This window comes from Pleurodeles waltl, chromosome 7 (assembly GCF_031143425.1).
Source record: "Pleurodeles waltl isolate 20211129_DDA chromosome 7, aPleWal1.hap1.20221129, whole genome shotgun sequence".
In the NCBI taxonomy this organism is placed as follows: Eukaryota; Metazoa; Chordata; class Amphibia; order Caudata; family Salamandridae; genus Pleurodeles; species Pleurodeles waltl.
In genome coordinates this window covers 92514254-92538841 of record NC_090446.1, presented here as the reverse complement: position 1 = coordinate 92538841, position 24588 = coordinate 92514254, and positions in this window count along the sequence as shown.

Sequence of the window (24588 nt, the reverse complement as noted above, 5' to 3'; positions counted from 1 at the left end):
TCCTGGTTCAGGGAGGTCAGGCCTGTCAGTTTTGCCTGGACTATTCCCACTGAGGCAGAGTCAAGACTGATTTGCATATGGGTGGGTTTGAACTGAGGTGGCATGGTGTGCAAAACAAGGCTGGATTACTATGCGACCAAGTAATTACCGGAGGCAGAGATTAATTGAAGCATTCCATACATTGCTTTTTTGTATACCATTTTTTTTTATACTGTAGCGCATCACAATATTACTGACACAATATTTGTGTCAAGCAATATTTTTGGAAAAATATTTTTGGAAAACGCCTCAGACTGGTCAGAACAGACATCCACAGCTGATGCACTCAGGGGTGTTCATGGCAGCTCACACTTCTTTTCTGCAATTCTGCAATACATCACTATGGATCCAGCACAGCTAGATTGCTATATGATGCCAGGCCAAATCCATGTTCTGCTACAATAAAACATGCAGAATGAGGAAGGAAGCCAGGTCATGACATTAAATGGATACAATAACACAAGATTTACAGAGTAAGGCTGGGACCCCAAACATGTATCAACTTGAGATCCAGAGGACATAGAGGCTTGATATTGCCTCCGTGCAAAATCATCATTAGGGGAATCCTGGAGCCCAACATAGGGATTCACTGCAAATCACACTTCTAGCTGAGCTAGAGTTCTTTTAAAAAGGCACCTCACAACAGGTGCATACATGCCTCAGCCCACATTCAGCAAAATTCTCAATTAACTGACATTTTGCTCAAAGTGAAATGGCAGCATCTACAGTTTCTTGTGTACGTCCACAAAGCGAATGCCATCAAAGTACATTTCTGTGCCACAGTGAGATTTCCTGACGCTCTATGGTCAATTGACTGTGCTCATGTACACTTGATGACCTCATGAAGACAGGAACAAGTGTGCTACAACTGTAAAATGAAGTACCTCATTAATGCATAAATGCTGTTTGATGTAAACATGTGCATTACTGAACAGTTGTGCCAGGTGTACAAGATCATTTCACATTGCCTCTGTCTTTCAAATAAGCAAATTAGTAACATATTGGCGACACATTATTTACTTAGTTGCTTGGTGAGTAACAGACAAATCAACACTTCAATACCAGGAGTACAATTCACGATGATATAGTTTAATTTCACTTCATTCCAGCATTGCTAATAGAGAGGTATTGCAGCCCAATGGCAACATATAGATGGATCAATGCGGATATTAATACAAAATTACTTTTGGTCACTCTTTACAACTATTATTCACAGCCAAGTCAACCTTTTAACAACCATATGTATCTTACATTAGATTACTGTGGTCCTACGTCCTTCCTTCATGTCTTCCACTTGGGGTGTCTTCAGTATGGTCATAATTGTTTCTTCCAAGGGAGGGAGTTAGAGCTTAGATGGAGGCATGTGACCAGGTGTCATGCTTTAGTGCTTGGAGACACTAATATGCACCTAGCATTTCAAGGTTTGTAACCTGTTTTTGAAGTTCTCTTCATCATGTACATATGTTGAAATGGCATTGATGTTGTCCATTATGTCCTTCCATGGGCATTTCTTTTTTTTAAAGCATGAGATGCACATTAAAAGGCCATGGTTTCTTACCACCTCCTCTGCGGAGACCACAATTTCCAGATCCATAACTTGTACTTCGGTACCCAGCAGGGATCCTTGATGGACCGAGTGGTGGCAGAGGATGGCACTGGATTTTATTTGTCTTCTCTGAAGGTGCTTTAGCCACACAAAACAACTGCCTGCAAACTCCCTATAAGATGTAGGTGGTGGTGAATTTTGAGGATGTACTATGTTCTCTGTATGTGCTGCTGCAGTTGTTTACGCTCTCTTGGTTTGATATCCTCACTCCAGGAACTTTCAATGCTGTAGAACAGGCACTTTCTGAAGTTTTGTACATGTGCTATGGATCGTGTGTGGTAATTACCATACCATTCCGTATTTAACCCATGTGGTAAATAGAGGTTTCATAGTACATGCTAAAAATTCATAATCAGTGTTATTTAGGAAATACATTATTTACTGAATGTCCTGAATCATGAGTGTTTCGAGGATTGCACCTCCAAATTCATAATAAACTCACAATCCAAGCCTCTGTATTTGGGTAAACCAAAGCTTATGACATTTGAATAATCAAGTCTAGATTGTTTTACTGTTACATTTACAAATATTCTCCCAACTTCATTTGGAAAAGGAAATATTTTTCTTACACAGAGTAGATAGTAAGCCCAAGGACACACCACAACACTACAGCAGAGATTTAAGGTAAGATATAGTTTTGCATTGAACAATGCCCCCATTTACGTATAATCCTGACTGGAAGAAGACAAGGATACATTTCTCTGTGCCTGTACCCTTGATGGATGTGTTAAATGGTTAAAATATTGTGCTACAAGCATTTTGTGGCCAAAATATCAACATTCAAAATATAAAGGCAAATATACATTGGACACGTTACCTCAACCATCCGCAGGCAGCCAAACCCAGTTTGGTAGAGCAAACGTGAGGGGGTTAACCACAAGGCACAGCTTCCAGCCAGTTCCTGCACCAAACTCTCCACAGGCAGCCAACTCAAGCTGTTTATGGCCCTCAGCTGTGCATAGTGGGGTTTGACCACATGTCCTGTCTTCTGGTCAGACCGTGCTCTCAATTTTCTGGAGGCAGCTAGCAGTTGGAGCCCCTGCCTCTGGCCAGGCCCTGCACCAAAGTCTTCTCAGGCAACCAACACCAAGAGCACATGGTCTTCAGCTTTACACAGCAGGGGTTAGCTTTAAGGCCTGGCCTTTTACAGGCACTGTACCCAACACTCCCAGGAAAGCCAACTCTTCTTTATGCAGCTTTTTGCCAAGGCCAAACCCTGCCTGCCACTTACGGCCTTCGGCCTTTGGCCAACACCAGCTATACACTGCATTTGACAGTACACAGTTGAGATTGTCTGAAGCCCTGTGCTCAACACCTTGCAGGTCAGCAATTCCTACTGCACACATTCAAAGGCCTTGTGCAAAGGTGGTTGCTGGACTCTGGCAGGAATCCCTGTTGCACACAGCCTTTGACCATACAGAATGGGGCACGGAGCACAAGGCATAAACCGTGGCCAGGCCCTGCATCAACCCATTGTGGGCAGCCGTTAGCCAAATGTAGCAGTAATGCACTGAATGCTTTTTTCATTTGTTCACATAACTTGTGAATCCTGTGCTGAATTCCCATATCCTGAGGCCAAAAAGGGTCCGTGGGATCCAGGGAGAGTCCATCATTCATTAATCCAGCATATGAGTTTTGAGACCCATGATGAAAGATAATTTTTTGATATTCATTTTATTGCCAACAAAATTGGATTTGCGGCCCCTTACTTCATCCTGGGAGTCATGGTGTAATCACTCTGCTCCCTCATGCTGATTTCTGTTTTCTTTTTCCGCCGTGCTCACTGCATTACATTGGGTAATGATGGCCACAATAGAAATATTTCTGTGACAGCCAGGCAATCAGAGCACACAATATCTGGAAACCCTCAGTCAGATTTTTACATTTGCAGAAAACAAAGAGAGAAACGGCTCAGGAATTCAATAGTGTGGTTCGACTTTTTGAATTGTATTCACAAATCCTCCTTTGAATCACAAATCAGCAGAGGATTCACAAATTAACAGTAAAGATCACATCTGTCATAATTTTATTTTCATGCTCAGACCTGATCACTTTTCAAAGGCTAAATTCTCAACAACGTCTGAATGGATTTACACCAAATTGAGCAAATGCACTTCCTTCAATTAAATTCTATTTAAATGCCAAGTGTTGAGAATCCTAAAGGAGTTAAAATGGGAAATGTCATTTTTGAGACCCCACTTATATCTAAGCCCCCACTTGATAGAAATTACTAATGAAGAGCCCAATGTTGATGTACATTTTCTGTTCAGGTTTTTTGCAGGCTTGTTAAACAATGGCAAAGTAAAATGTCTGACTCAACAATAACTACAGAGGATCTATTGCAACATCCATAACATGTACAAATATGCACAGACACACATATGCACACACACGCAAAAAAAGTAGGATGATGTCAAGGCCACACTCTCATCTTGCTTGGAGATTCCAGAACTCATTCTCTTTTCTTTTCGATCTTAGCCACTATGTCTAGATGGAGAGCTGCAGATTTGAGCAGATCTTCATCACTTTCAGGGTTACTCACAGTACTCACAGTTGGACATCACATACTTTTTTTAGCATCTCTATAGATGCACTGGACATTAAGCATGGATATAATTTAAATTACCCCGCATAATTTGCATAATTTTGGGAAATTTGTTTTATTTTTGTTACGCAAAATTCCTAAAATTATGGCATTATGCTACTTCATGTATTTATGTACGATTCATGATAAAAAATGTACAGCTAGTGAGCAATTCACTGTAAAATTGTACCACACATGCACAGGAACAAAAGGCTTATGTCGTTGTTGTTCGTGGGGCTTTTACTTAAATAAATGTGTTCTCATGCCAAAAATTTACACAAGGACTCCTTTTGTGCTAAAATATAGTGTAAAATGCTGGATTTGCATTTCTTGGAATTACGTGTATTTTTTGTTGAAAATTTGGATAAATATGTGAAATCAAGTTATGCAAATTCCAGACACCCTTACTAGACATTAGTTGGTGGGCATAGGGATCTCAGTTAAGCTGTTCACTAAGGGCATATGAATCCCAGTTCACCAGTTCCCTAATGATACCCAAACTTATTTTGAATCATTTTAAATGAGATATTTTCAGTGCCTGAGGAAATTTCTTTGATCTATCTGGACCGGATTTCTCACACTTTAATCACAATCCATCCAAAACAGAAGTTCTTTTAACTTGTTCGTGGATTTGGGCTAGATTAACTAAGAAATGTAACAGTCACAAATGCTTAACTTAAGTGTTTGAGACTGTTAATATTTTTTTTCTTACACATACTAAAACCATTTTCAGAGTCTGTTAACTTTTTGCAATTCATAAAGTGGCTTTGGAATGGACACCTATAGGGCGTCATTCATATTTCAATTTCGATCGCAAAATATTGATATATAACATAAAGATTTGTAATTTAGAAGGGACACCTAAAACAGTAATTCCAAATTGTGAATCTTTACGGGATGTATCAATATTTTGCAACTGAAATGGAAATTCGAATGACTTCCAAGTTGGGGTGGTACTATTTTCTGAAATAGTGAACAGGTTACAAGAGCTTCCAGGGAATGGAGAATCTTACATGAAGTTTGTTTGGGAGTAGGCAATGGTCCAGGGGATTGCAGTGTTTTAAAGAGTTTTCTTTTTTGAGAGCAATGACAGCCATGGTGGTCTTCTGCCCTTAGCAGGTCACCATCCCCCCGAAGGCCTTCTGTCAGACTGAGACAGGTCTGATTGCAACCCCTTTGAATACTTTATTTGCAAACCAAGGTACTCTTTGCATAGTTTGTTTAACTGAAGAAAACGTTCTGCTCGCAAGAATACTGTTTGCATACTGGGACGAGTATTTGTGACCGGAAAATAGGTACATATGGCCCTTCATTCTCCAGTATGTTGCTGATGAATTTTCCTATTGTTTCTGTCACAGTGACATCTTTATTCTAAACTCTGTTTGTAATGTTATGTCCTACATTAGTTATCTGGCGTCTGGCTTTTCTTTCGAGCTGCCCATTGTTTAAACTAAATATTTCATTGTGCATCAGCTTTCAGGACCTTGGCACAGTTCTCTGTGTTTTCCCGCTGGTATATTAAAAACATGCTTTTTATCAAGTTTCTGCCTCCTTACCTCTTAATATTGACCTCACTCTCGGGCTCATTTAGCAAATTAACTTGCTTTACTGTATTTTTCCAGGTACCACAGTTACCTTTACACCTTGTTGTTTCTTTTGAAGTATGCCGAATTACTGTCCTGGTATTGGCCCCAGATCAACGTAATTACTTAGCCAAGAAAGGAAAGATGTCTGGCGAGCCAAAAAGTGCAAGAAAACTGGGCATCTTTCAGCTAGAAACCCCCTAGGTTTCTGTGCAGCTCTGCTGGCTCCGTAAGCCCATTCTTCCGCAACTCCACAACTTTGCAGTTCTGGCCCCAGAGGCTCAGATAGCCTCAGCTCTCTGCCTGTTTAGTAAAATAATTGAATGCCTACATTTTCAAGTTAGCCATTCCAACTCTCTGATGGGTTTACATGTCCTTCTGTCAGAGTAATGGACTGTTTTTGCTTCAGTTATTTAGAGTTTTTCTTTTCTGCATGCCTTATTTGTCATAGACATTTAACATGTCTGGTGACGTTTACAAAAATACAGTACTTTATTAATACCAATTGTAATTATATTCCAGTGCAGTACCATTCATCGTGCAAAGGATGTGTTCATTTGCTTTGTGTGTCCCTTGGGCACAAGGGTATTGCAAAAGGGCTGCAGACTCTTGTGCATCCCCTTCTGTAATACACTGGCACACATGCAGAGTCAGCGCTATCACGAGAGGACGTTCTGTCATTTGCTTGAGTGCATGGCCTCATGCAAATGAGGAAATCTTTTTGCCTTTGTGACCACACAGTATTATAGATACGTGCACAGAGGCAAATAGGCCCTTAGGAGGCCCACTCAAAGTGCACCAAAAAGGTGGCTCACTGTTTCGCCTCCCGAAGGCAGCCTTCTGGAAAGGAAAAGGGGTCCAATGGACCCCCCAGCCATTCCCCAGTAGGTGGATGCAGTCACTATTATTGTATAAAAATATTATATGGGTCCTTATCCCAATTATTTCCATCAGGAACTGCAATAGCAGAAATGTTCACAAGGGACATGTCTCTTCACACTTTCCGTGAAGGCGAATGAGGTTTCAACACCTAAGTTACCAGATCTGCAGCAGAGCCTTCTGGGAGATAATGTCCATTTATGAGCACAAAGAAACGTGTCACAAATCAAATCAAACAAAAAAAGCAATGAAATGGCAAACCAAATGTAAAACCATGAAGGGATCAGATAGGTGTGTTTCAACCAGCGAAGAAAATCACATACACCATGTAGTGAAATGTACAAAGAATAAGAAGAGAAGTCATCAACATCGAAAAAATAACCAGAAGCAGTCTGTGTAAAAACAGGGGCCTCAATTGGTAAAAGAGAACCTCCAAATGTGTCTCTTCAAAAACAATTCTGTTTTTTGAGTATCAGTAGACAAATGTAAATTTACATCTGATGTATCCCTTTCATTCACAGCAGTAGTCCCACCCCACCCAAGGGGAAACAATATTGGTATTACTCAATACTTGTACATGTATTACCTGTAAGGTAGTGAGAGGAGTCAGGGAAATACCCAGGAGTCATTGTGGCCTACTGTGTAGAATGGGCCAACTAATGCAATTTTACTTGATCAATTGAAACAAACCTTTTATCTTTACACCCAGTAAGAAGTGGCAAAATCACAGTTCTGGTACCTTGAATTCCAAGGACTGACATAAGCACTGCACGATTCCCTCTTCCCTGTAATCTTTGCTCAAACTAAATCCTCAACTTTTGGAATCCAGCCAAAAGATGCTAGTTTCTCCTTCACTCCGTCAGTGGCAGAACATTTAGAAAGTTAATTCTTCTGCTCATCTCGAAAGTCTTGTAGTACATGTATGACAGTGAAATGTTCATTAATGTCAAAAGGCGTATCTGCCACCACTGCACCAAGATTGTCGAAATTTGGAACATACATCTGGATGATAAAGAGGACATCGTAGGGAGTCCGACCATCCAAAGATTGTCTTGAAATATTATTTTATGCTTGCTTGGCTCCAAACAAATGATGAATCTATGAAGTGAACCTAATACTCTAGCTGTTAAGGATCGCTTTAATTCAAGGTTCTTCCTTTCCACAATCAAAATTCCCTCAGGATGATACAGAGGACTAATGCACCGCAACACCAATGGTTCCAATAGTATCCTTGTAAGCCTTAGAGACAAAAGCAGGATCTGGTCTGCGTGAAATGCAACTACTGCATATGTCCCTACAATGATTTGCAGATCTTCAATAACAATTTGAGCATCGATTGATTGCTCTGGCCACACATATAGGAATCTAGAGAAAGAATCTACAGCAAATAGAATAAATAAAAATGTACCATCTGAGGCTTGTGATGTTCGAGATGCATGCTGTCAATCGGTCTATTTGAAACAAAGGGGGGTGTCTGCAGTGGATGAGCTACAGTGGAACCTATAATTAGTTTGCAAATGTCACCACTGAGAACATATTGTACAGACTGTGACACCAATAGCATTTCTATAGTAGAGAAACTGTAACTGCCACACCTGCATGAGCAGAGGATACACCCTCATGAGCTGTTTTTATTAATTCTTGCCTGCGGTCCTGGTTGGGTATCACGTGATCACCCACCAAAGGATGCTAACAAAATTAATGTTTTGGTGACTCAAGTGATTTGAATAATTTAATAGATATTTTTTAGGTAAAGGAGTGATGCTGCGGGAAACAGTTACGGAAGCCATAATATCTTCACCCACCCAGGTATGTGAACGTGTAATTGCAGCTACAGCTGCAAGTTTAACTGTGATGTGGCTGCTACATCAGCCACTGAATTCCCTACAATGTGTATTCTAACACGCTTATGTCATCATATCAGCCAGTGGCAAACAATCTTTAAGTTGTGTCACCTTTCCCCAAAGCAGTTTATGCTCAATAGTATTCTCTTTTGACTCTCTAAACATGTTCAGGTGCCAATAATAGAAGTTTTCATTAAAAGACTAGACACAATATCAGGAATCACACACTGTGAGTGTGGGGAATTCTGGATCCATATTTTCTCGTCCCAGAATTAAGGCTTTCAATTCACCCAGTTGTGCAGTAAAATCACCTAACCACTCTGCAAATGTTTTTTTGTGGATTAAATTGTCCAGGCTTCGTGACACCACGTACTGCGGTGGGGGCTGCCGAGGACTGGTGCATTGAGCAGGCTGGCTGAACCAACAATATATATAATATAGCTAAACTGTTTAGGAGGCAATCTATCACTGTGCATCGGGTATTCTTGTTAATATTGGAGAAATTCTTGTGTTTGTAAAGTAGAGTCAAAGACATAGGGCCTGATTACGAGTTTGGCATTCCCACTGCCATTCTGCTGCCACCGCAGTCCCAAGTACTCTGTGGGCTTGGCAGTCTTTTGCCCACCATATTTAGATGTCACCACTGTCCCAGCGACCGTGTTGCTGATGGAGGGGTACCTGCGTGGGACGATGTCAGCAATTCAAGAAACATTTTTCATATGTGTTGATGCATGTGTGTACATTTTGACTAAATAAGTGTAAAATGTATACATATGCATGACACATGTGAAAAAAAAACTTTGTATGAGTACTTTTCCATTGCTGGAGTCCGGACCACATGTTCCCAGTCCAGTCAATGGGAGAAAAGTGCAAAATTTACTTACCTGGATTTCGTTTCCAACAGGTTTGTTTTCTTTAGGTTCAAGTTGCTGCTATGAAGGGAGGAGCTGGACAAAGAGGTCCACATCGGAGACTGAAGGTAAAAGAAGGAAAAGGGTGAGTTTGCATCATATTTCCTTTGACTCTGTTGTTTCAAAGCAAGTGGTCTCCCCTTCGCAGTCAGCTCGACAGAAAGGCACTTCATAATCTAGACGGTGGGAACTTTGTCTGTACTGCTCTCTGACAGCTGCTTTTCCCCAACCTCCTGTCGAGGTGGTTGGCGAATGACTGGTGGAGTTGGCGGGACTCCAGTGTTTTCTCGTTCAGCAACCCACCAACATCGTAATTCAGCAGGTGGACCACAAAGATGGCGGCCAGGAAATCCGAAGCCGTTTCGACGGCGATACTCTTTCAGTCAAACTCGTAATCAGGCCCATAGTGTACATCAGTTGCTGTCACGGAAGTGGCTCATTGTATCCATTTAGGATGTAAGGCTTCTATAAACACTGGCCTTTGTGACAGACTCTATGGCTGTGACTGGAGTCCCCTGCATTTTCCCTGAGCCAAAAGACTTTCCTGTATGACAGCCATGTGAACTGCAGTCAGTATTTTCTAAGAAGATGCAATATAAAAATGTGATTTATAGGCAATGGCACAGTGTCACCTTCATTAAAAATGACCTATGGTTAACCAGGGGAACCCACAATTATATGGATCACCAGGTTTGTTTTATTGACACATGTGTGTAAGTGTCCAGATGCAAGCTTGTAAGTCTGTAGTGACGTACAAAATTGTGTATGTTCTGGTGTCCAATGTGTACTGGCGAAATCAGGTTGAATTAAGATGTATACTGGTTTTATGCATTTTGCATAATCTAGTATATGTTCTAACAAAATTGAGAAAACTTAACAAGGACTGCAGTTTTTTAATGGTGTTTGGAGGCTGCAAGAGAGCACATTTCTTTAAGAAATGTGGTGCAGGCCTTTTGCCTTCATTTGATGATTCGTATCCTGAAAACAGGACACTGAGAAAGGCAATTGTTTTTGTATTTAACTTTATAACCATCTTCAGCCAATTCGTAAACAATGCAATGCACTCTGGCTGAGAGTGTGTTTAAGACATCATCCATGATAAATATATATACACATATATATATACATATATATATATATATATATATATATATATATATATATATATATATATATATATATATATATATATATATATATATATCATCAATATAGGACAATGCTTCTGAGTCAATATCATTTAGAATTGATGCTACTTGGGCAGAAAACAATCCAGGACTGTTCTTATACCCTTGAAAGAGCTGGCAAAACTGACGTTGTGAGCCTAGAATAGAGAATGCGGTTAGATCTCTGCTTTCAGGTGTTATATTTTGACAGAAAAAGATGTTAGAAATATCCAAAGTTGTTTCATATGTCTGAGTTTTGAATTGCAAATGTGCATGAATGACAGGTTAAATGTCTGTAGTCTAAGACTATGCAGTAGGAATGATCTAAGTTAGCTACTGGAAACAAAGAGTTATTCATAGGAGATACAAAGGGTTCTGCCACTCCCTGGTACTCTAGCTGTGAGAGAAGTTCTCTCACAGGAGCTTTCGCTTTATGTTTTATTGGATATTGTTGTTGTATTTGTGGGCTGGACATTATGGTATAATGTGATAAGGCAAAGCCTTATCCGATTCAACATGATTGCAGTAAAATGCAGGGGCTTGAGCAAGAGCCCATTCTGTGGCACACGCTTGTCTAACCTCTTCAGGGAGAAATACAGAGAAAGACTGTAATATTACATCCTATTCTCGTGGGACTGTTCTAACAAACTCCGGCAGCCAATTGCCCTCAGCCAAGAGAATCTCATAGCTAAGTGTTACATTTTCCCAGAATATTACTTTAATAGTATTTGTTATGTCAACCTCAATTTGTACATTGCAGAGTGCAATATATTTAAAAGGGCAAGACATGTAGTTGCAAGTTTTACATGTCTTGTTAGTGAAAACCTCTCAATGTTGTATTTCACTATTGTGAGGCATACTCCTCACAAATCCCTTAATACACTTCTAAGTTGTAATTCCTGAGCACAAATAGTAGCTGCATCATGTTTCATATCTTTGGAATGGTAGTGACCTCTCTTTAATGGTAAAGTCGGATTTAACATTGCTATTTTAGACATGCCACTTGAAAGTGGGCATTTCTCTGCTCTTACAGCGCTGTGTGCCTTCAGCTGGGTGACAGCTACACTCCCTGCATTCCCTCTAGGCAGCCACAAACACAGAAAGATTAGGTGTGTCTGAATACTCATCTGCATTCTGATGGCTCTTCCTGGACAGGAAGGGTGGGAGGGGATAGCACTTACACCTAAATAGGTAGTGCCTGCCCCACAGCAAAAGGGCTGATTGCATCAAAGAAATAGATGCATCTCCTGCATGCCTATACTAGAACTGACACATCAACCCGGTTGCGGGAGTAGAATTGGCACATCACTCCTGGAACCAACGTTTTGTCTTCCGAGTCTGATGCATCAGAACCATGCTTCGCCATCATAGCAGTCTACAGAGATCAAAGCATCCCTCGACTGCGTGGAAAAACCCAGCACACCGAACTTCAGAACCAGTACATCTCATCTCCAGCCCTGGTCATCAGACTGACTCATACTGTAGCCTTCACTGCATGGGACAGATCGCTTCGCCATCCCTTCGAGGATTCGATTGACACCATCTCATCACACATCTCACTGTTGGGACCATTAAGGGTACTTTCTGAGACCTCACCCTAAGTTGGGGGAGCTCCAACATTATCACCTCCCCTGGATTTCAATGCTTTTTCAAGCTCTCTCATTGCAGGAGCTTTTGCTCTACAGCCAGGAGTGTTTCGGCCTCTAGAAGCCATGTGTATGGTAACATTTGAGAAGGCCGGGATTGGCTGAAAATGCATAACTATAATGTTAATGTACTTAGGTCCGCTAGGGGCTGACTGTATGGTTGTAAGCATTGTTTTTGCATTGTGATGCCTTCTAGCAGCAGTTTTTACACTCAAATACATGAAACAATACACAAACACAAGGTTTTAATCCTGATAAACGGTTTATATGGTTATTACAATGATTGCAGATGGTTTATTGGTTTTATATTCACAAAAATAACAATGACTTATGCAAAAGTAAGGTGTTTAATACAGAGCAAAATGATTAAGCTCACTTTATATGTTTGGGAGACCCATCTATGGGGTCACTAGTGATTTCACAATGTCATCAAGGGTATGTTCCAACTGCCAATGTATACATTTGCAAATAACTGTGTAGTATTTTCTAGTCTGTGTGTAATAAATGTACTTCTCCTTTTTCTAAAGAAAAAGTACGAACTAGACAATCATTTATTGAGTGTTATTATTGTGTGGCAGTGATCAATGAACACTTGCCCACACCACCTACCTTGAGCAGGCCTTGAACTTCTCTGCTTTGCTACCCTGTGAGAGTCAAGTGCTACAATGGGGTGTTTGGTTCCCATTGAGGACAATTGTGAACCTATTGCGAAGGCCACTGGTGATCAGTGATGAGGATAGGACTTGTGTTTGTACAGTGCCATACAATAGCTAGGTGTACACTACCCATCCATATTTGAGACCATTTTGGATGATTCTACTTCATTTTTCCCTGTTTTGCATTTTTGGCCCATGTCTCTGGCTGGCTCTGAAAGTGGAACCATGGGGCTTGAGCTGGCCAAGCTGGAAGATTATACAGTTAAAAAGTTGAAAAGCTTCAGCAAGGCAATGGGGGTACATGTCCAAGGAACCACCAAGAAGGTGGGGTTTCAAATGGCACTGATGGCCTGGGCAAAGGCCCGAACCCAAGAGAATGAATAGTTGGAGGGGCCTGGAAATAGCTCTTCCCAGGAGCTACTTGTAGCAGTTGAGGAGAACAGCCTTGGATTTAAGCTGCCTGTGAGGGCAGAAAGCAATATCTCAAACAATTAATTGTCCCCAGAGGAGAGGACGGAGGAAAAATAATTCCAGCTGCAGTTGGCAAAAATGAAAATGGAGGCTGAGGACAGAATGGGTTAAAAAAGAGTTAGCAGAGTAGACACTGCTTCTGGCTCATGAACTAAATCTAAAAGAGCTGGAAGTCAAGCACAGGAAGGAGATTACAGAAGTGATAGTGGCAGCATACTTACTGTACCTGATAGAGAAAGAAGGTTTTTATACCCAAGGATTTGATGCCCAGATATGTGGTGGGAGATGACATTGATAAGTGGTTTTCTGCTTACAATATTGCACTGAAATTACACAGGATCCCTAGGAGTACCTGGGGAGGTTTGGGGGGGGGGGGGGTCATTGGCAGTCTGTGGGAATACATGCCGACACTTTGGAGGAACGTACTTCTAGCATTAGAGGTTGGGGTCCAAACCAAGAACTCTTTCATGAAAGCCATCTTACTTGCCAAATCTGGACTGACCCCTAAGAAGTATCACCAACGATTCAGGGACAGTCAGAAGTTCCCCAATCAATACTGATTAGATTTCACTGGTTACTCCTGCAAGGCACTGAATGGCTAGGTGAGGAGCAGCAAAGCTGATGAATACATTAGGTTGCACAATTTAATCATGAGAGAGAGCACATGCCCAGTATCTGTTTTACAGAGCTGCGCCAGCACCTTGTTGACAGTAAGCTGACAGACCCTAGGAAGCTTTCTGAGGAGGTGGACCTGTGGGCTAGCACCAAAGTGTCTAAAGAGGAGTCTGGTGGGAAACCCACAGTGGTAGTCGGAGTTCCCAACAGAAGAAAATGGGGGGGGGGTGCTTAAAAGCAAGGAGTTCCCAAAAAGCCCCCAAAATAATTCCCAAGGGAGTAGTGGTAACCAGTCCCAGGCTGATTCTAAAAAGAAAGGGTTCTTTGACCATAAGACAAGTAGGTTTGCATCCCAATGTACTGAGTGATATACGTATGGTCACTCTAAAGGCAACACCAAAGGTCCTATGAGGGCACAGCCCCAACCAGTGAACAGACAACTGGTTTGGCAAGTGTAGCATTTGGGGAGGAAGTAATCCCAGGTAGTTTTGGGGAACAGATAGAGGTAACCATGGTGCCCCTGGGAGATAGGGAAACAGTGCCAAAAGGCCACTTGCCCGCCAATGCTTCAAAGTAGTAATAGTGGTGCCCCATTAAAGGGTAATGGGTGGAGACTCTGCGAGACACAAAAGCCAGCATAATGACTGTCAGGTGTCATCTGGTGCCTGCATAGCTGGTCCTACTGAATACTTTCCAACAAGTTGTAGTCACCTAAAATCCTGAGAGACATCAACCAGGGGCTCTGGCTCCCTTTGACTGGAGGGGGTGGGTCTCACATTCTCTGAAAGTTGCTGAGAGCCTTGTTATGTCTGTAGATTGTCTGTTAGGCAATGAATTGGAGTACTGGAGAAAGGTAGAGCTCAGGTCTCACTTAGTACTCTGGGTACTTTCCTACTGCTGACCAATGCTAAAGAGCTTGTGTTCATCCTCTAAAACATGCTTACATTGGCTTAAACCAAATTGCACTCAAGTACCATATAGAGTGGTATACCATATACCCAGGGCCTATACATTAATTGATACTAGTGGGCCTGAAGCACTTATTGTGCCACCCACTCAAGTAGCACCTTTAAACTTGTCCCAGGGCTGCCACTGCAGCTTGAATGCAGTTTTAAACTGCCTTGTTGACTTTGCATTGAAACCCTCTTGCCAATCCTTGAACTCCCCTTTTATTACATATAAGCCAACCCTAAGATATGTCTAGGTAGACCATTGGTGCTGTGCTTTAAAAGGTTGGACATGTACATTTAAGTTTTACATGTCTTAGTAGTGAAAAACTCCTAAATTAGTTTTTTCATGACTGTGAGGCCTAACCCTCCCATAGGATAACATTTGGGATTCCATATTACATTTAATTAGCAGTAATTTCCAATTTAAGCTGGTAACTCGGTCATGTTTGGTGTCCTTGGAATTGTGGTGGAGAGCCCTATTTAATGGTAAAGTTGGGTTTTCATCACAATTTTAAAAATGTCATTTTTAGAAAATTTGCATTATTCTGCCGTTTTCTGCCTATAGCCTGACGTGAGACACATGACTGGGTGTAGCTGACCATTAGGATTTGTGACTGCCTCCTAGACTATCAGACATTATGGAAATTAGGTGTGCCACAATTGGATATCTGCTGGCAGGATTGGGGGGGGAGAGCTGAGCACAGCCCCACTTGCAACTAAATAGCCTGTGCTCTGCCTTCATACAAAGGGCCTAACGACCCATTGTTTCTGTAGCCAGTTCGAGCCAGGGCAGGGAAGGAAGAACATTTCAGGTATTTCAAAGCCACTGTCTAAAAGTTTCTCTCGCCTTCCAGAACAAGGGCACAACCGAATAAAAGTAAGACCTCAAACACCTTCTTTTCCGGACACTTCTGGACCTGTGGATACTCTGCCAGGAAGAAAAACTGCTGTGTTGCTGAAAGGACTGCCACTGTGCTGAACTATTGCTCTACAAGACTGCTGACCTGTTAGATTGCTGCCCTGTCTGTCCTGATCTTCTGCTACCTGCTGCTTGGGGACAAGGACTGGATCTTCAACTGTCCCAGGACCAACGGAGTGACTCACAAGAGCTAGTTAGCCGGCCTCCTATTCAGGGCCACAGGGACACAAAAGGTTTCCTCCTATTTGAACCCGCACTTCAACCCAGTCTGACTGAATCCTGAGCATCCAAGTGGTGTCCCTGCAGCCCTGGTCCCTTGGAAGTGGTGCTAAAGGTGCCAAAATCCAAAAGAGACAAAAAACTGCTAGAAGAACCAGGAGGAGACTAGTACTGCTCGACTATCTACCCAAGGTGCATCGCTGGTCGGATTGACTTTGCTGCTTCTCCCATTCTCAGCGGTCCTTCTCCAAAGAGGTATCCAGCCTCTTGGACCTGTCTTTGGCTACAGGTCTCTGCTTTACCCGCTGAAGATTTTCAACTTCCATTTCAGAGACTAAGGGCCTCATTATGAGGCTGGTGGTCCAAGGACCCCTAGCCTTGCAAAGGCAATTGGACCACCGCAACTGTGGGGGTCTGACCACCACCTTACAACACTGGTGTGGGGACCTGCCAGGGGCCCACCATCTACTCTGGGAACCTGGTTCCCAATGGTATGACAGCGGTCTGAGTTGTACTCAGCCAGGGCGGCACTGAGTTCAGAGCCACCTGTCAGATTACAACTCAGCTTTCTGCCAGCCTTCTCATGTCGAGGTCCCCACCATGAGAAGGCTTGCTAAAAAGCCCATGTCGGGGGCCACAAGTTTTTTTTCTAAGTTTGAATGTAAGCGCTGACAAAGCCTAATCCATTTCTTGCACCTGAATCGCACTCCATCACAGTCAGCCATATTTTTAAACTTTGAGAGGCATTGCGTGACTAAGGGGGTCTTTACAACATTGGCGGTAAAAACCGCATACCGCCATGCAGAAGACCGGCAACACATCTCCGCGACTGCAGAATTCCGCCACGGTCATTATGACCCAAAGGCCGGAATCCGCCAAAATCTAGACACCCACACAAGTCCGCCACACCAAAGGTCAGTGATAAACTGGCGATAAAACCTCTACCGTCACGCCAACAGGAATACGCCCACACTATCAGGACCCACGGATCCACGCTGTGGTCTTTCAACCGCGGTATTCCATTGGTGGTACACACCACCGCGTTCAAAATACACACACATATACAAAATACTACCACATTGGACAAGTCCAAATACACACACCGGATACACATACACACACCACTCCCACACACCCAATACAATATACAAAATACACACCCACATCACCCACAAACCCTTACGACAACAATTGCGACTGAAGGCCACAGAGAGACACCACCATCTACAAACCAGCATCCACAGGCACTCAACACCATCACTCACACAACATCCACGCACCTCACACAACACACCACTAAATATCACCCCACACATCACAACACACACCACCCCACACATCAACCACACCACCCCATGGCACGGCAAAGACACCCCAGGTTCTCTGAGGAGGAGCTCAGGGTCATGGTGGAGGAAATTATGGAGCTATGGCGAAGAATCGTGGACAGGGTCAACACAGTGGGACAGCACCCAAGAAATAGGGATGACATCAGGAAGAGGTGGAACGACCTACGGGGGAAGGTGCGTTCCGTGGTCTCAAGACACCACATTGCAGTACAGAGGACTGGCGGCAGACCCCCTTCTCCTCCCCCACAACTAACAACATGGGAGCAGTAGGTCTTGGCTATTCTGCATCCTGAGGGCCTCGCAGGAGTATCTGGAGGAATGGACTCTGGTGAGTCAAATATTTACTATTACATCCCCCACCCTAACTGCATGCCATCACATACCCCCACCCTCGCCCTCACCCCATCACTTCTACTCCTCACACATGTCCCAATATCACAAACCACCCATCCCAAAATCAAGCCCTGCATGTAACACCAAAGCATGGACACCCATCACCAAAGCATGGCCACTGCACATCCCCATACACCCCACTAAACCATCATCACACAAGGTCCTACACAGGAATGCAAGCACTGGGGTACACGGACACCCACCCTCTGCACACCATGGCACACACAGATGCAATAATCATGCTTTTACACCCCTGCAGGACCCCTACCCAACGTCACCGGACAGGAGGGTCCAGACATGTCCACTCCTCCCACAGAAGAGGCCCACAGTGATGACAGCAGCTCTGTCCAACTGGATCTAGACGACCAGCCTGGCCCATCTGGGACCTCGGGACAGTCGGTTCCCCTCACACAGCCACAGGCCACTACAGAGCTTCCCCCCTCTGGAAACACCAGCACAGCACCCACCCAGCGGGCCCATACCAGGACACGTCAAGCAGCAGTGTGTCCACCACTACAGGGAACCCAGGCTAACCCACCACCCCAACAACACCAGGGACCTGGGGGCAGTGGTAGTGGGCACACGGTTCAGGGGACAGAGGCCCAGGAACACAGGGGAACTGGGAGGGCTGCTGTGCGACAGGGGGAGGACAGTCCCAGGGAACCCACTCTCCACGAGGCCCTCTCCAACATCATGGGAGCCTACCACCATGCCCAGGAGACGATGGCAATGGTACTGACCAAGTTTCAGGAGACCCAGCGGCTGCAGGAGGAACAGCATTTGGGCTTCAGGGAGGAACTCAAGTCTATCAATTCCACCCTGGGCACCATTGTAGGGGTTCTGAAGTAACTTCTTAACACCACGAGGGACACTGTGGCACCTTGTACAAGGTGCCAATGACACTAGCCTGTACGATGAACTGCCCACCACCTCCGCTGGCGCTAGTGGACAGGAGGCACCGCCACAGGACCACCACACCAGCACCCCACCCCCTGCAGAGGGAGAACCACCCCGCAAGCGGTCCCTGAGATCCAGGACAAAGACAGAGAACGATGCGAAGACCCCCGCCAAGAAATGAGACCACTCTGATTGTCATCCTTCTGTCCCACCTTGTCACCCTGTCCATACTTAAACTGCCCCAGCTCCACTTCCTATGCCCCTTTGGACAATGCACCTGTGAGACTAATAGACTGGACTCTGCCATGGACATTCCTCCACCATCACCCCTCACCATTTTACAACCCCCTCCAATATTGAGCACTTAAATAAACACCCTTACAGCACAAAACAATCTGGAGTCTGTCTGTGATTTCGAAATATTGTATTAACAAATACAGTGCCAAAATTCTCTTTCAAATGTAATGTCAACATAACTATGTCACACAGTAGAGAGGTAGTAGATTTAAATTAGATGTAGCAGGTAGGTTTGTCTTCTTACCTGTGTCTCACTGGAAGTATTGCAGGATCACCGTGTTCCTGTTGTCAATGTCCTCTTCTTCTGCTTCCTCATCTTCACTGTCCACAGGCTCCACAGCTGCCACAACACCTCCATCTGGACCATCCTCCTGCAGAAAAGGCACCTGTCGTCGCAAAGCCAAGTTGTGAAGCATACAGCAGGCCACAATGATCTGGTACACCTTCTTTGGTGAGTAGAATAGGGAACCACCTGTCATATGGAGGCACCTGAACCTGGCCTTCAGGAGGCAGAAGGTCCGCTCTATAATCCTCCTAGTTCGCCCATGGGCCGCATTGTAGCATTCCTCTGCCCTTGTCCTGGGATTCCTCACTGGGGTCAGTAGCCATGACAGGTTGGGGTAACCAGAGTCACCTGCAAATGGTGAGGGACAACTGTTAGACACACACTAACTCATAGGGACATCCACAGACCCAGACACCTATTCCCACTGATTTGGGTCCAGGTACTCACCTAATAGCCACACCCGGTGGCTCTGTAGTTGCCCCATCACATAAGGGATGCTGCTATTCCGCAGGATCTAAGCATCATGTACTGAGCCAGGGAATTTGGCATTCACATGGGAGATGTACTGGTCTGCCAAACGCACCTTCTGCACATTCATCGAATGGTAACTCTTCTGGTTTCTGTACACCCGTTCACTCCTGCAGGGGGTACCAAGGCCACATGTGTCCCATCAATTGCACCTATGATGTTGGGGATATGTCCCAAGGCATAAAAGTCACCTTTCACTGTAGGCAATCCCTCCCCCTGAGGGAAAACGATGTAGCTCTGCAAGTGTTTCAACAGGGCAGAAAACACTCTGGACAACATGTTTGAGAACATAGGCTGAGACATCCCTGATGCTATGGCCACTGTTGTTTGAAAAGACCCTCTTGCTAGGAAATGGAGTACTGACAGCACCTGCACTAGAGTGGGGATTCCTGTGGGATGGCGGATAGCTGACTTCAGGTCTGGCTATAACTGGGCACACAGTTCCTGGATTGTGGCACGATCAAGCCTGTAGGTGATGATCACATGTCTTTCCTCCATTGTCGATAGGTCCACCAGCGGTCTGTACACCGGAGGATGCCGCCATCTCCTCACATGCCCCAGTGGACAGTGCCTATAGAGGAGAACAGCGAGCACAGAGTCAACCAAATCAGAGGTACGGAAACACAGCTTACTCTGAACATATTAATAAATTGAAATTTGCCTGTATGAGTGGTAAGGCAAGGCCTAGGTATGTGTGATGCAGTCATAAATAAAGCCATGTGGGCCCCTGAAATGGCGGCTGCCTGACCTGTAAGGTGGGACAAGGGGATATGAGGTAACTGTGCTGGCGTTGTACACCGTCGCGGTGGGCGGTCGAAGACCACGGTGCAATTCTGCATTGGTTAACATTGGACCCTATGGGTCCCAGGAGCCAATGACGATGTACGCCGGCGGTGACGGTACGCACCACCGCGGACGCGACCGCCATTTTCTCTCTGTTCAATCACTCGATACCTGATTTTCAACAGGAGAGGACCTACACTGCAAGTGCTGCTGTGACTTCAGTCTGGAAGAGACAATGGCTTGTGTGTCTGGGGAAAGGGCCCCTGCTTTCAGCACAGAGGAGTTGGAGAAACTAGTGGATGGGGTCCTCCCCCAGTACATGCTACTCTACGGTCCTCCAGACAAACAGGTAAGTACACTGTGAGCATGCTGTATGGGCAATGCCTGTGTGGAGTGGTGTGGATGAAAGATGGGGGGGTGAGAATGAGGCGTGCATGAAACGGCGGTGAGTGCATGTGCGTCATGGCAAGGGTAGGGATGCGGGCCAATGACTGTGATGGTGCAGTTGGTAATTACTACTCTTTTTCACCTGTACAATTCCTGTAGGTCAGCGCCCACCAGAAGAAGGACATCTGGCATGCCATCGCCAAGGAAGTCCTGACCCTGGGGGTCTACCACAGACGGAGCACCCACTGCCGGGAAAAGATGGGAGGACATTCGCTGCAGGAGCAAAAAGACGGCGGAGGCCCAGTTGGGGATGGCCTCCCAACGTGGGAGGGGTGCCTGTCGAACCATGACCCCCCTGATGTTCAGGATCCTGGCGGTGGCGTAACCGGACTTGGATGGGCACTTAAGGGCATCACAGCAGCCACAAGGGGGTGAGTACACTCTCATTCTGCTGATTCAGTGTGCATTGGATGTGTCTGGGTGGGGGAGGTGGGCTGTGGGCTCCCTTAGGCCAGGGCAAGTTTGGTAGTTAAGTTACCTTCTTCAGCCAGGCCCTGTGGCACCCCACCCCACCTCTGTACAGTGCCAATTACACCTAGTCAGGCTCCTGTGACATCCATGTGTGCAGAAATCGGCTATAGCCTTGTAAGCCAAGTCCGAGGGATTGAATAGTGGCCCCCAAGTGCACAGCGTAATGCAGGGGGCTTCTGTGTCTGTCGTGTCCGCCAACGGTAGCGGTATTGCATGCACTGAACATGTCTTTCTTCTATCTCACACCCCCTTTTTGTGGTCTCCCTGTTCTTGTGTGCAATAGCACCATCAGGCGGAGGAGCAGTGGCTCCGGAGCAGGAGGGAGCTGCATCCCACATGGCCCTGGAGTGCGAGACTACAGACTCCAAATTCACCAGTGGGACGGAGGGCGAGGGGAGCTCCACTGCGGGGACAGGAGCTGACACCAGCGAAATGGACTCCTCCTCTGATGGGAGCTCCCTTGCGGTGGCCGCCCCATCTGTGCCCCCCGCATCTACAGGTACAGCCGCCACCCCCTACCAGCACCACCCTCCCAGCAGCCCCTTAGCTTTTGCCCCGTGCCCGCTTACCCAGGAGGGTGGGCATCATCTTCGCCCCAGGCACCTCAGGCCCTGCCCCTGTCACCCCTGCTGCCCTCAGTGAGGAGGCCATTGACCTCCTCATGGACCTCACTGTTGGGCAATCTACCATTTTGAATGCCATCCAGGGTGTAGAGAGGCAGTTGCAACAAACCAATGCATTCCTGGAGGGCATTCACTCTGGTCAGGCAGCCCTTCAGCGAGCTTTTCAGACTCTGGCCTCAGCACTGATGGCAGCCATTGTCCCTGTCTCTAGCCTCCCCCTCCAACTTCCTCCACCCAGACCCACAACCCTGTACCTCAGCCTATCCCAAGCACAGCATCAGACCAGCATGCACACACCTCAACACACAAGGGAAGCTCTGGCAAACATAAGCACCACACATCCCACAGGCACTCACTCAAGCATCACACACATGCAGACACACCAGAATCCACTTCCTCCACTGTGTCCCCCACCTCATAATCTCCCTCCTCCCTCCCTGTCTCGTCTCCACTCACACCTGCATGAACTAGATCCTCAGCCACTACGTCCATCACCAGCACACACACCACCACACCCCGCTCACGTGCAATCACCACCCCCACTACCATTCACCCATCCACTGTGTCCTCTCCCAGTGTGTCTGTGAGGCCACCTCTCAAGGTACACAAACGCAGCCACACACCCACCCAACAGCCATCCACCTCACGACAGCCTCCAGCCCATGCACCTTCAACCAAAGTCACCAAACAAACACCTCCTATAACTACTACCTCTTATCTCCACTCCCAAACCCCCTCCAGCTACCTGTCGCAGGGTGTCCAAAAAACTTTTCCTGTCCAACCTTGACCTCTTTCCCTCACCTCCCCCACCCCTTCAGTCTCCTAGGGCCTGACTCTCCAGGTCCCAACCTAGCACCTCAGCCACAACATCAGCGGGACCAGTGGTGCCAGTAGTCACCGGATTATGGAGTGCACCAGGCAGCAGGGCAGCCAGTGTGGCAAGGAGCCAGAGCACGGACAGTCCCCCACCTATCAAGCATCAAAAGTTGGCCAGTGCCCGGCGGGAGAGGGGAAAGAAATCAGCCACCAAAGCCGGTCCCAGGGGTCCAGTTGGGAGTGTGGAGACAGCTGCGACACCATCCAAGGTGGGGAAGGGACACAGTAAAACCGGCAAGTCTGGGAAGATCAGCACGGCGTAGAAGACCGCCAGCAGCCCCGCTGCCCAGGAGGCGACCGCCAGCAACTGGCACACTGCCCAGGAGAAGACCACCAGCAGCCCCGCTGCCACAGACAGGACAGCCAGCAGCAGCCCCGCTGCCAAGGAGCAGACCGCCAGCAGCCCCGCTGCCACAGACAGGACCGCCAGCAGCAGCCCCGCTGCCCAGAAGAAGACCGCCAGCAGCCCCGCTGCCACAGACAGGACCGCCAGTAGCAGCCCCGCTGCCCAGGAGGCGACCGCCAGCAGCCCCGCAGGCCAGGACAAGACCGCCACCAGCTGAACCGCTGCCAAGGACACCGCCACCACTAGCACCGCTGAACAGGACAAGACCGCCACCAGCTGAACCGCTGCCAAGGACACCGCCGCCACAAGCACCGCTGCCAAGGACACCGCCGCCACCAGCACTGCTGAACAGGACAAGTCCGCCGCAAGCATCGCTTAACAGGACACCGCCGCCACCAGCACCGCAGGACAATGAGCGCCAAAAGCTCTGTTGCTACTGAGACCGCCACGAGCAGTATGAAGCACTCTGGGCACAAAGGGCCAGATGTAGGAAGCCGTTTGTATGGTGCAAACTGCGAAAATCGCAGTTTGCGCCATGCAAGCAGCCTTCTGCGATGCACATTCACAATTTGCGAGTCGGTACCAACTCGCAAATTGTGAATGCGACTCGCAAATAGGAAGGGGTGTTCCCTTCCTATTTGCAACTCGCATCGCAATGCAGAATTGCTTTGTGACTGCAAATGTCACACTGGTGGTAACTCATTCGCAAAAGGGAAGGGGTCCCCATGGGACCCCTTCCCCTTTGTGAATGTTGGCAAAAAGGTTTCACTGCCTACACTGAAAAAACGAAACCAAATGGTTTTGTTATTTTTTTTATTTTGCAACTCTTTTTCCGTTAAGGAAAACGGGCTGCAAAATAAAATTAAAAAACTGCTTTATTGAAAAAGCAGTTGCAGACATGGAGGTCTGCTGTCTTCAGCAGGCCACCATCCCTATGAGTGCAGGGACTCGCTATGGGGTCGCAAAATGCGACCCACCTCATTAATATTAATGAGGTGGGTCTTTGCGACCCCATAGCGAGTCGCAGACGGTGTCTGAGACACTGTTCTGCATCCGAATTTGCGAGTCGCATAGACTCGCAATTTCCGAATCGCAAATTCGGACCTTGCTACATCTGGCCCAAAGCCCCCTCCAGAACCAGTGGAGTAAGGCATCCACTACCTCTGTCATTGGCAGGATGAAGCACTCTGGGCACCAAGCCCCCTCC